General features: G+C 36.2%; 1 long non-coding RNA gene across 1 annotated transcript; it reads left to right on the top strand.

The window, feature by feature from the left end:
- Positions 1-2,859: 2,859 nt before the first annotated feature.
- On the top strand, positions 2,860-5,125 carry LOC137495583 (uncharacterized). Its single transcript, XR_011015479.2, has 7 exons — positions 2,860-2,938; positions 3,216-3,253; positions 3,549-3,576; positions 3,704-3,763; positions 4,075-4,197; positions 4,304-4,407; positions 4,988-5,125. It is a non-coding gene; the product is annotated as an uncharacterized lncRNA (long non-coding RNA).
- Positions 5,126-12,111: the final 6,986 nt, after the last annotated feature.

The raw sequence follows: 12,111 nt of genomic DNA, 5'->3' as shown, positions 1-12,111 counted from the left end.
CCACCACATCATGTCCGCTTGTCACTCCCTCTTCTGATTCAGCTCGTTCAGCTCCCAGATCCTATAGTTACATCCCTTGCTTCCCCCAGTACCAACATTCTCTCTCTCCTTACCTCTTCTTCTTCTCCCTCTCTTCTTTTTAAAAACCGCCAAAACTCTAACATAGGCAGGTGCTTCAGAAACCCATGCAAATGCCTGCATATATGCAACTATTGCGGTGCCGTCTATTGCAACTACACGCAACTAGATGCAACTATTACAGGGCACCGTGTGCCCTGTATCCAGAGCAAATAAAAAATCAAGAAATTACCTTTCGACTCATAACTAATTTGTTAACTGTCTTTTGAATTATGTGCTCACCCTGATCCTAATTTTTCTGTATCACGGATTCCACCCAGGCATTTCAGCTCTCCCTTCTTACAATCTGGTCTGCCCTAATCTGCATTCCACAAACCACCAAGCCCAAAATCATAGACCAATTGATCAAAAAAGAAGTAGAAAAAAAAAACTTGAAGATCAGGCCTTTCTACTTTCTGTTCAGTATTTATCGAATTAACCCAATAGGCATCGCCACTCAAAAATTCTCAGGTAAAAAACACCTAATTATCGATCTGTCATCTCCCCATAATTCATACTATCCGAGCATGAACAGCATTATCCCGCCAGACGAATTCTCTCTACATTACCACGACATAGACCAAGCTATCTCCCTAATCAAAATCGCCGGTCGCAACCCCTGGCTTGCTAAAGTAGACATCACTTCAGCATTCAAAATCATGTCCATTATTAGCTCCGATTTCTGGCACCTTTTCGGCATTCAGTGATGATCAAAGTTCTACTTCGCAGTCTATCTAACCTTCGAATGTACAAGTAGCCCTTAAATATTCGACATGCTCTCCAAAGCCTTATCCTGGATCTTGTCAAATAATTATGTCATTCCATACCTTATTCATCTCTTGGATGACTTTCTCATTATCTCCGTCTGTGCCGCCAGCTAAAGAAATCGTGATGACCCAAAAGCTTTTCGCCAACCTCGGCATTCCACTTGCTGCCGAGCAAACCTCTGGACCCGACACTAATGAATTCCTGGGAATTAATCTAGATTAAAAAAAATTGAAGCATCCCTCTCCAAAGAGAAAATCGACCGCATGATTACTCTTTCCACCAGCTTTCTTGAAAAACAAGAATGCAAAAAAATCGCAAACTTCTTTCCTTTCTAGGACATTTAAATTTCATCATGCGTATAATTCCCCTAGGATGTCTATTCATTACACACATATAATATTACTATTTGATATTAAACTATTCATGGATGCTGCCTCCTCTGTTGGGTTCGGTGGATTTTACCAGGGACGCTGATTCGCCACTCCCTGGCCCCAACAAATAATTGACATTCACCAAAACGTACACTGTAAAAAATTTCCAGGTTTTCACAACAAGTTACTGTAATTTTTCACAGTAAATTACATTAGTATCCCTTCACAGTATTTAACTGAAAAATTCACAGTAATATGTTGTATTCATAATTTTATTGTGAAATTACGGCAGGTTGCATGATTACAGCAAATTACTGTGAAAAGGGCTATATCTTTTGCACGTTAGTTATAGAAATTCAAACCTTTTTTAATTCAACGTAGAAATTAATACAAATGAACTTTTAACAGATAATAACAATGTTATAGCCCCCAAAACGATTTGGTTACCAACATCTTTTTGGTTGTACTGCACCTTTATTTAATTTTATACAGTTAACATAGAATAGGAAATAATATTTAATGAACAACTGTGTGCTTAGCCAAAACATAATAAACTGGAATAAAAAGTAATTAATTAATGAAACCAAAGACTGTTAAACAGCCAACAATTATTTCAATGTCAGGGTAAATGTCTGCTTTAGACGGATGAGTATTGGGCACCTGTCATCGCCTGGAGGTCACTAATCTTTAATTAAGAACTATATATATATATATATATATATATATATATATATATATATATATATATATATATATATATATATATATATATATGTATATATATATGAATTATTATTTTTTTAATCTATATAAATAAACCACAGATTAGAGTTTTAAACAACTACATTCTAGCATGAAAAACAGTTAAAACTTCATTTTCGGACGCATATAGAGCCATCGAAGACGGGGCAATTGTCCCAATGTCTAGCCTGAAGACAGGCGCCTCTCGGCGGATACATGAGTAATGAGCGCCGTTACCGCCTGGAGGTCAGATCTCCGCTACCGGCAAAACACACTTAAAATTACACACAATCTTTACTAACAATCCACAGATTTGAGTTTTGAAGAACTACATTCTCGCATGAAAAAGTGTTTAAACTTTATTTTATTACATATTACAAGCAATATTTATAATATTATGTGCCTTCTCATCCACCATTACAGCTTGATGCAGCTTGGTGCAAAATGAATCCTGGGAGGAAAAAATAATAATTCTCAATACACTCCAAACGAACTTTATTCTTATTGTTAAAATCAGAGATATGTAATATTTTGAATGGCAAAGAAAATAATTAACTTTATATTTCAATCAATATATTACTTTTGCACTGCTTCGGTTCAGGACTCGTGTGACATTGAATCAGATTCAAATATTTTATCAGACGTGTTCATGAGCTTATAGTCATCAACAAGCAATTCGTGTACAAGCAGTACACGAACCAAGCAATATGATGAAATATTAATGAATTATATGTTTGCGTCTTACAATATTATACAAAACGGAATCGTTTTCAGGCGAATTCGACTCTTTACTGTTCACTTAAAGGAGCCGAATTCGACTCTTTACTGTTCACTTAAAGGAGCCGATTCATTTAACAGAACTGACTCGACTCGACCGCAAACAAGCACCATCACCACAGACAACGCCTCCGTCGTCTCTTCACCCAACGGATTCATCCTCGGTAAGTGTTAAAATATGACTTTTGTCCGTTAAATGATTGTTGTATGTGTATTTCTGTATAGTGCATGTCATTTAACAGGAATTTACCGAGTACTTCAGTTGTACTCGCACGTACAGGGTTTAAGCGCGCCTTTTTTAAAACAAGAAATTAACGACGCCAGATGGTGATTGTAGTGTTTTCTGAGGTAACTTATTAGCATAACGTTAACGTTAGTTCCTGAAAAAAGAAAGGGAATTTTCTTTAATTAACTTCTTGTTAACTGCATTTTCTGTTTCAGTACAAGACTGAAGTAAAGGTGAAATGACTAAAGTTAACGTAAGCTCTGACCCTCACTTAAGTTAACGTTACGGTTACGTTAGTCACCATCATGTACGTTAATTTTGTTCACTGTAACGTTAACGTTAAGTTAGTTAAATAAACTAAACTCATTATGAAACAAGTCTTAACTGTTTTATTAAATGAGGCTTATAATACAATTCAGTTATATTCTTTTAAACTAACACAGTACATATTGTATATTTCTCACTGGTGTTAATGCAGTGCTAACATTTAATAATGAGAACTAATTGTATATTGTCACTAACTGTAGATTTTATTTTTTGGTGTATAGGTGTACCTGATAATAGCTGAAGTGTGAGGTGAGTGTAAATTCTGAGCACACAAATATAACCTAAATTCATTATCACAATCTAAACCTATATATATATGTGTGCGTGTGTTAGGTTGAGTCTTATTCTACTCTTATTATATTCATATTTTTTGCAGCCACAGCCATTGATGTTGAAACACTGATGCTACCAATCAACCCTCGCTTGATTATTAAAGGTAATGTTGATGCCTTCCTCATTTTTATTAGATTTTTAAATGTCAGGTTTTTCACAGATTTGTTGTGAGCAGTTTCTTGTACAAACTCTTTTTCTTCTTCCAGAAGTTCCACCAGTACCTCCAGTAGTAGTAAATATTAGACAAAGATTTTTTTAAACTATAGTTTTTATTTTTATTAGCAATTTTACTCGGCATGTGTGTTTGTTTGCTTGGTTTTTGATAGGCAGAGCATGGAATGTCAACTTTGTTTCTACAAACAAATTTAATTATTCACAAACACCTCTAATTTAGTCCTTCTTTCCCCCTTTTAGTCTTATTCCTTGGACTCGGAGGGTCGAGTGGTCATGGGACCTCACCTGGATTTCACAACTGACTTTGGATCTGGTCTGAAACTGAAGTATGCTGAAGATGCCTTTTGCACTCTGGAATTTAAGGTAATGTCTACAATAAATATTGTAACTGAGGGCTTGTTTTGGGGGGGTTAAACAAGGAATGTATAGGAGCACAAGTCATGACTCCCCTTGTCCCCTTGTTATAAAGGGCCGTGTTGCAGACACAATTTGTTTGTCTGTGCTGGAGACCAGAGGGGAAGCTGTCTTTAAAAGGATGGGGCTCTTATACCATATGTGAAGTTACCTATTCAGGTGAGTGGATTACATGCAAGTCATTGCAAATGCATAAATAGTGGGAAATTTTTACTGGGCAGCACAAATTAAGTGAAACTCAAAAAACGTTGAAAAATATTTGGAATATTTGCAAAAAACTTGATTGAAATGAATACAACACAAGTGCTCTATCACTTCAATCAAGTTTTTTTTGCAAAATTGTCCTAATATTTAAATCATGAAAAATTAGCTTGATGCAAGAAACATCCTGCTAGTATTCAAGAGCAAGTACTGTGATGCATGTGTTAACTTTGCAATAAGTGTGAACCCAGCATTAGATTATAGTCTGTAAACAGAAGGTGTAAATCAAATCAACTGTTTTAAAATGCTCTGCCTAGGTCATTAAAACCACTATTTGTTGTTGGACTGTTCTTGAATGTGTGTTTGTGTGATGGAAATGTTTTTCAGATGTTTTTGTTTAAATGATTGCAGTTTGACTGAGCTACAGTATTGTCAGCATGTTCAAACTGAGCTAACAGTAATTTTGCTCTGTAGTGCAGCAGTAGTGTCCCAGTAGTGTTGTATGAAGCTAACTGTTTGTCTGCCCTTTTGCTTATAGGTGCTTTTTGGGCACCAGTTTGGAGATGGAAGACAGACGAAGTCAAAGAAGCAGAGAAGACACATCAACCAGCAAGTGTGTAAAATTATCAGGAAAATGATTGACCTTGAATAGACGACTGCCTAATTTAGCAAGAAGTTTTGTCTCTTTCTCTCATGTGTGTGTGTATATATATATATATATATATATATATATATATATATATATATATATATATATATATATGCATATATATATATATATATATATATATATATATATATATATATATATATATATATATATGTATATACATATATATATATATATATATATATATATATATATATATATATATATATATATAATGAGAGAGAGAGAGTGCACTCTGAAGCACTGCTTTTTATATGTATGCTACATATGATGTCAGATTTTTTTATTAATATGTTCTTATAGTATTTTTTGAGGCTTCACCTTCACCTTTTGAAAGTTTTCTGAAATGTTTACACAGATGTCATTAAGCTGTTAAATAAATCTGTAAAATGTATGTGTGTTTGTTTTTATTTTGATTTTAGAGTCTTTTCAGATCACCCAAAAATGAAGATTCTGTCGTCATTTACGCTTCCTCAGGTTGTTTGGACACAAAGAGGAATATTTGATATTTTTATTCCTGTGTTTAACAAAAAAAATCATTTTTAACAGAGCTGGAACAACCTGAGGGTGAGTAAATCAAGATAGAATTTTCATTTTTGTGTGATTTAAATTTGCTTTGAAATTTTACTGCACCAAACTGTTAAATTACAGTAATCCGGGATATAACTGTAACTTTACAGTTAAATCAGGTATTTAAACTGCAACCTACTGCTAAATCACAGTAATCATTTTGCAAATTCACAGTAAAATATAGTTAATTCTACAAGACAATACTGTGAAATTACAGTAACAGACTTTATTATCTACTGTAAAGTTACAATATATGGTTGTAATTTCACAATAATTTAATGTGACAAAACCACAGTAAATTACTGTGAACTACCTCACAATAATTTACTGTGAATTTACATACAGTAATTTACTGTGAAAGTAATGCAATTATTAGCCAGTAATTTACTGTGAATTTAAGGTCAAATTTTTTACAGTGTACATTCATCCGCCCTATACAAAAAACTATATTTAATAGTAGTTGCTGCTATTTTATGGGGAGATGCATGGACTGCTTCTAGCATCCTAAACCATTGAAATAATGAAGCCACGGTGCAATGCATTAAAAAGGCCATTCCCACTCCACGCTGCTTATGCCTTTATTCACTCATCTGGACTGCAGCCAGAATTCACAATTTATATTGCCTTAAACCAACCCCTCTAAAAGCTCATTGTCATATCTTACAGCCTGGAATACATTTAAGAATTTTCACTCTATATATCAAGCCCAATTTCCAGATTTTTCTGAATATAAAGACTATTCAAGCAAGCTCCATTCAAAAATAATTAGCAGCATACATTTCTTATTATAAATTAATTCACAGAGCCCCTTCTGATTCTATCATGAACACCAAAACCAGCCTTCGTATAAAAGGCATACTAAAAACCTGTCCTTCCTCCCCCAATTCGAGACAGCCCATTACCTTCAGTGATCTCTCTAAAAGCATATCTACCATCCGCAAAGGCTACCAGTCCCTACACACAGCCCGCACCCTCGACGCTATGTGTAAAACTAACGTTTTTTTTTTTTTTTATTACTGAGGGGCTCTGAGATAACCATTACTTCCCATTTTAACTCACACATCCACCCCTCAATTTCATATATAACTTTGTTGGATGGAAAAAACTTTCTCCATCTTTATTAAACAAAGTAAAACCGACCAGTCCAGAAATGAACATTTCATTAACATGTTTGATCTCCCCTACCCCATTAACCCCCTATAAACACTCCTAGCCATTTGGCACTACAGGAAAAGTCAGAATTCCACCCCCTCTCCCCCCTTTTCGCTGATGATTATAATCATCCAGCCACACGCTTCTGGTTTCAAAAGCACCTCAAAAATGTTCTCCATCTTTTAGGGTTCCCCAGAAGACCCTCATCAGCCCCCACCCTCCCTCCAGTAGCTAAAGACACAAGCACTTTACACCCCCCCCCCCCCCCCAGCCCCTCCAAAGCACAACACGGGCTTCTCTATTCTCCTAGCATTACCCCTTTTTCTGTTCTCTCACACATTGTTTCTTCTGAGCCAACTCCCGCAGGAGTCCCCCTACATTTAATCCTACTGCAGGAGTCCCTTTTCCTGACTCTTGCAGGACACTGGCCCCGCAGCTACTCTCACAGGAGTTAGCATTGAAGTCTTCAGCTCCTTTTACCTCCTATACTCCAGCACAGGATGCTCCACTTTCTGTAAATACCCATTTTTTCTTCTCTTTTTCTTCTTTCATTCCAGCATTTAGTCCTTCCCTACTTACTTTTTTCTTAGCGACAAAGTTCACAGCAACTAATCTTCCTTCCCCATAGGCCCTCATTCCCTTGCTCTGACTCCCGAAGGAATTACCCCGAGGTCACACTCCCGCAGGAGTTCCCTCTTGCACTGCTACGAGAGAGAGCCCCGGACTCAAGTATCTCACTAGGTCAGGGCTCTCTCCTGGGACAGCGTGCCAAGCATGCTTTATAATCAATCATCGGCTAAGGGTAAACTCTTGAAATGTAAATGTGAACAATTCAGTGATGAGTGGCCCAAATTTTCTTCACAAATTTTCTTCACAGTGCTGTAACAGACTCAAAAATGCTTAAATGCATTTGTTGCTGCTAAGGGTGGCCAATCCACTTATAAGGTTAGGTGGTAAACACTTTTTAACAGGACTATGTATTTTGATTTCCCTTATTAATAAAAACTTGTTTGTGTGTTGTGTTATCTTTAACTAATATTTAAATTTGGTCAATGATCTGAGACATTAAAATGTGACAGACGTGCAAAACAAGAACACTGTTTAACACCATTGTAACTGGTACTCAGATGAACACAATTAAAATGTGGGAGAGATAGCATGGCATAGAAGCGCTTTCTGCATACCAACATTGTTAGTCTTTTTGGACCTTGCCACCCAAATTAATGCTTGATAAGGAATTTCCCCATGCATCATGGGTAAGATAATTGCTACACATAAATTGTTTGCTGTGTAAAACAATATGGTTGTTTTTGTTATATAAAATAACAAAAAAATATAACATTTTTTAGTAGAAATTGCAGTATAGGCTTAAATTTAGTTACCTCAGATTTAATTAGTTTCTTTGTAAATCAAATGCTGCTGGACAGAACTTGGCCTCATGTAACTTTTCCATGCTTGTTTTATACTAAGAATATAATTGTAAGGTTAAACAGCAATGAGTGGTGGAATGTGGCTAGTAAATGCTGACCTCTTTTGGAGAGTTCTTGGTGTTGCAACAGTAGATGCAGATGACACACACACAAGCACGCACGCACGCACGCACGCACGCTCACACACACACACACACACACACACACACACACACACACACACACACACACACACACACACACACACACACACACACACACACACACACACACACACAAAAACATATACATGCACTGAAATCCATAAAACAAATACAAAGAAACTGTCTGGAAAAAAACAATAATGTATATTCAGCTCTAAATGATACCAAACCAGCAAAATGTAAAAAATTAAAAAGCAATATTAACCCTATAAAGCCTGCTGTATCATATTTAACAACATAAACTTTTAGCTTTCAAATTACCATTATTATAAACACCTGACTGAAACATGTTTAAACATTCCTAAACATCATTGTAACAGTTTTAATACTAAATAAATGCCATATTCAGTTTGTGGTATGTGTCCATTTGTTATAAACTTAATAAGATTTTTACAATATAAATTTAAGAATTTTCTTGATAAAACATGGTTTTGAGGAATATTCATTTGAACTTCTCCCAATCATCAGTAAATGATTGGGAGAAACCAGTCATGTGAACATAACACAAACAAAGCATTTAATATCATCCTACTATTAACACAATATGCATTTTAATTGTCTTTGTATGTTGCTAATAAATTTCATTGATTCGCATGACAAGCTAACAGAAGTTTACCTTTACGTTATCTTTTGGACAGTATAAATTACATCTGCTGTAATTTGCTTATTCTCTTTATCCTTCTGGGCCTCTTGGCATATTTTTAAAAACCTTATTTATTAAATATAATACAAAACCTTGTTTTTAATCTAAGGCATTTTACATAAATGTCAATGTCACAAAAGCATGAAAAAACATTTCTCTGACTATTATTGCTCTCTTTTAAACATTTCATTCATTCATTCATTCATTCTTTCATTTTCTTTTCGGCTTAGTCCCTTTATTAATTTGGGGTCGCCAAAGTGGAATGAACCACCAACTTATCTAGCATATGTTTTACGCAGTGGATGCTCTTCCAGCTGCAATCCTTCACTGTGAAATTAATAATTTTATTGACTACATAAGTTAGTTTGCATGCAGATGTTTTTGCGAACACACTGTAAAAAGACATGAACATTAGAACAGACTAATGTTTATTTACACAAGTTGAGCAAACATGGTATGATGAAGAAAGTAGACACAGTTCGTGATCTAGGAGAGCACGGTAACTCTCTTGTTAGGAATGTCTGCTCAAAGCAAGCAGATTGCTAATTCACCAGGAACGTTTCTGTGTGGAGTATGCATGTTCTCTCTATTCACATGGGTTTTCTTCAGGTGATCCGGTTTCCTCCACAGTCCAAAGACATAAGACATACTGTATGAACTGGATAAGCTAAAACCGGCCACAGTGTATGTTTATTGTGTGTTATTGAAAGAGTGTATGGGTGTTTCCCAGCACTAGGGGATCACCAATTAGTGTACTCTCAATGCTGGTTTGTAGTATGAGGGGCATTTGCTAAATAAATAAATAAAAGAAACATATACCAGAGTAATTGGCAGTTCATTCCAAAATCAGAGAGAAAGCTGAAAGAAAGGGAGTGATTTTCTGACAATACTTTCCTTAAAGAAATTTGTGATGTGGGAGAACACCTGGAACAAAAGAGCATGAGAAGTAACAGGGGAATAGAAGCAATCTCAAAGGTAGGTATGGGGCGGTATAAGATTCTTACAGTCTAAAAATATAACAGTTTCACAGTATCACAGTATTGAAATTACTACTCTAAAATATGTTGTTTTTAAATGTCTGGGTAAAAACAACAACATCCCCCCCATTAAACACAATATATTTTACAATATATTTTAAAAAACCTTTAAAATAATTTGGAACAGTAGCTTTTGATGTGGAGGGTCTTATTCAGCTGGGGATACTATTTCCATAAAAAACTAAATAAAATTGTTGTAAAAAACATGTAAATAATAAAAAGAAATGGTATGACAAAACTTTGGTGGTTTTAAAATCTTGAATTTTCCAAACTGCGGTAAACCTTGAAAATGGTTATCGTCCCATGCCTACTCACAGCTAAATGGAGCTGGTTAGTTCTTAGGGTTTTTAAAAATTCAGGGTCAAGGATGTCAAGGTATGGGGTGAAACTATTGCCAGTTCTGTTGTAGAAAGAGAGAAAGTTGAGTGATAGGGTTTTAGTTAGTTGAGTGATAGGGTTTTAGTTGTGAGACATGGAATAATAGGTGATAATGAGATCTGTAGCATGTCACTTCTACATGCATATGGCTCCCTGCAGATGATGTTGAGCTGAGTCCAAGACATCTAACTATCCTGGAACCAGTAATTGATGAACGGAACTCAATGGAAAAGAATGAACATTCTCAATCTATGCAATGAACTGGCTTCAGGAGATTGAACAGAAAGGACAGAGAAAGCATCCAATGACTAAAGGCTCCTACACATTGGTACGTTTTTTGCGTTTATCGTCAGCATTTTACGAGACGTTTTTCAGTGTTCAAACCCAAGCGCTTTTCACTCGCATCAAGCAAAAGAGTATGCTAAATCACTTTTTTACGTTAGATGGCGCTGCACAACTTTAAGCTTCTGACATCCGCTCATAACACAGAAGAGGAGGAGAGGAAGTTTGCACGTTTGTTTATAAAGTTACTGGTTACTTGAACAAGCATGGATGGTTCAAGCAGCAGCTCCAGCTCTAGCGATGAAGAAATGATTATTGTTCACCAGTGCAATAAGCAGCTCCATTTTCATATGGCCTCCGGGCATCTTCTTCAATGTGTGCTTGCATTGACATTTTTGCGCTTGAGCGCCTCCAAGTGCTGTTTACTGTAACTTCAGCAGTTTCGTGCACGTGAACAAAACTGCTGATCTGATTGGTGGAGAAGGTTCTGACGCCGCGCGTCAAAACAAAAAAACGAGCATGAGGCGTTTTTTTTTTTAAATGACGCTTTTGCGCCTGATGTTTTGCTTGTTGGTGTGCACTATCACATTGACGCCCTTTATTTACTTACGAGACGTTAAATGTCGATGGAAAAAGCGAGCAAAAAACGTCTCGGTGTGCACGGGTCTAAAGACACTGATGTCCATGACAGCATTTGCAGAAGATTTTTATTGCTTGTTCAAACAATCAACAGTTAATGTGTTTTCTGTTTAGTCCACTTGAAGTTAACTTAATTGTTTTGTGTGGGGAGAACATGAGGAATTGTGTTGGTGTAACTACCTGGGAAATAGGTGTGTAGCTCCCAGCATGCTTTGTATGGGACCGGATTAAGAGGAGAGAATATTGTCATGGTTTATGGGTCTGTGTGTTCTTTCTGTATGTTATGTGTTATGCCTGTGTGTTGTGGTGTGCGAGGGTGGGTGTGTCTGTTTACCATTTTCATGGCAGCGTGCGTTTAGATCAGCTGACCTAATCAGCAGGCTCCAGCTGATGCCTCTTTGCTGGCTATACACTAACTGTTAAATGGCTTGTCATTGATCCCAGTTGTAAGAGCAACAAAAATAACTCGACTTCTAGTTGATCATTTATAACAGTGGCAGAAGGTAGATTTTTCCAATCATCTGTTGAACTGCATCTCAATCATCACAAACATGGCAGAAGACCTACTGGAACCCGCATGGACCCAAGATTGTCACAGAAACCAGTCAAGTTTGGTAAAAGAAAAATAATGATTTGGGGTTACATTCAGTATGGGGGG

The sequence above is a fragment of the Danio rerio genome, chromosome 1 (genome assembly GCF_049306965.1).
Source record: "Danio rerio strain Tuebingen ecotype United States chromosome 1, GRCz12tu, whole genome shotgun sequence".
NCBI lineage: Eukaryota > Metazoa > Chordata > Actinopteri > Cypriniformes > Danionidae > Danio > Danio rerio.
Note: the sequence above shows the minus strand (reverse complement) of the source record. Positions and strands in the feature narration are given on the sequence as shown.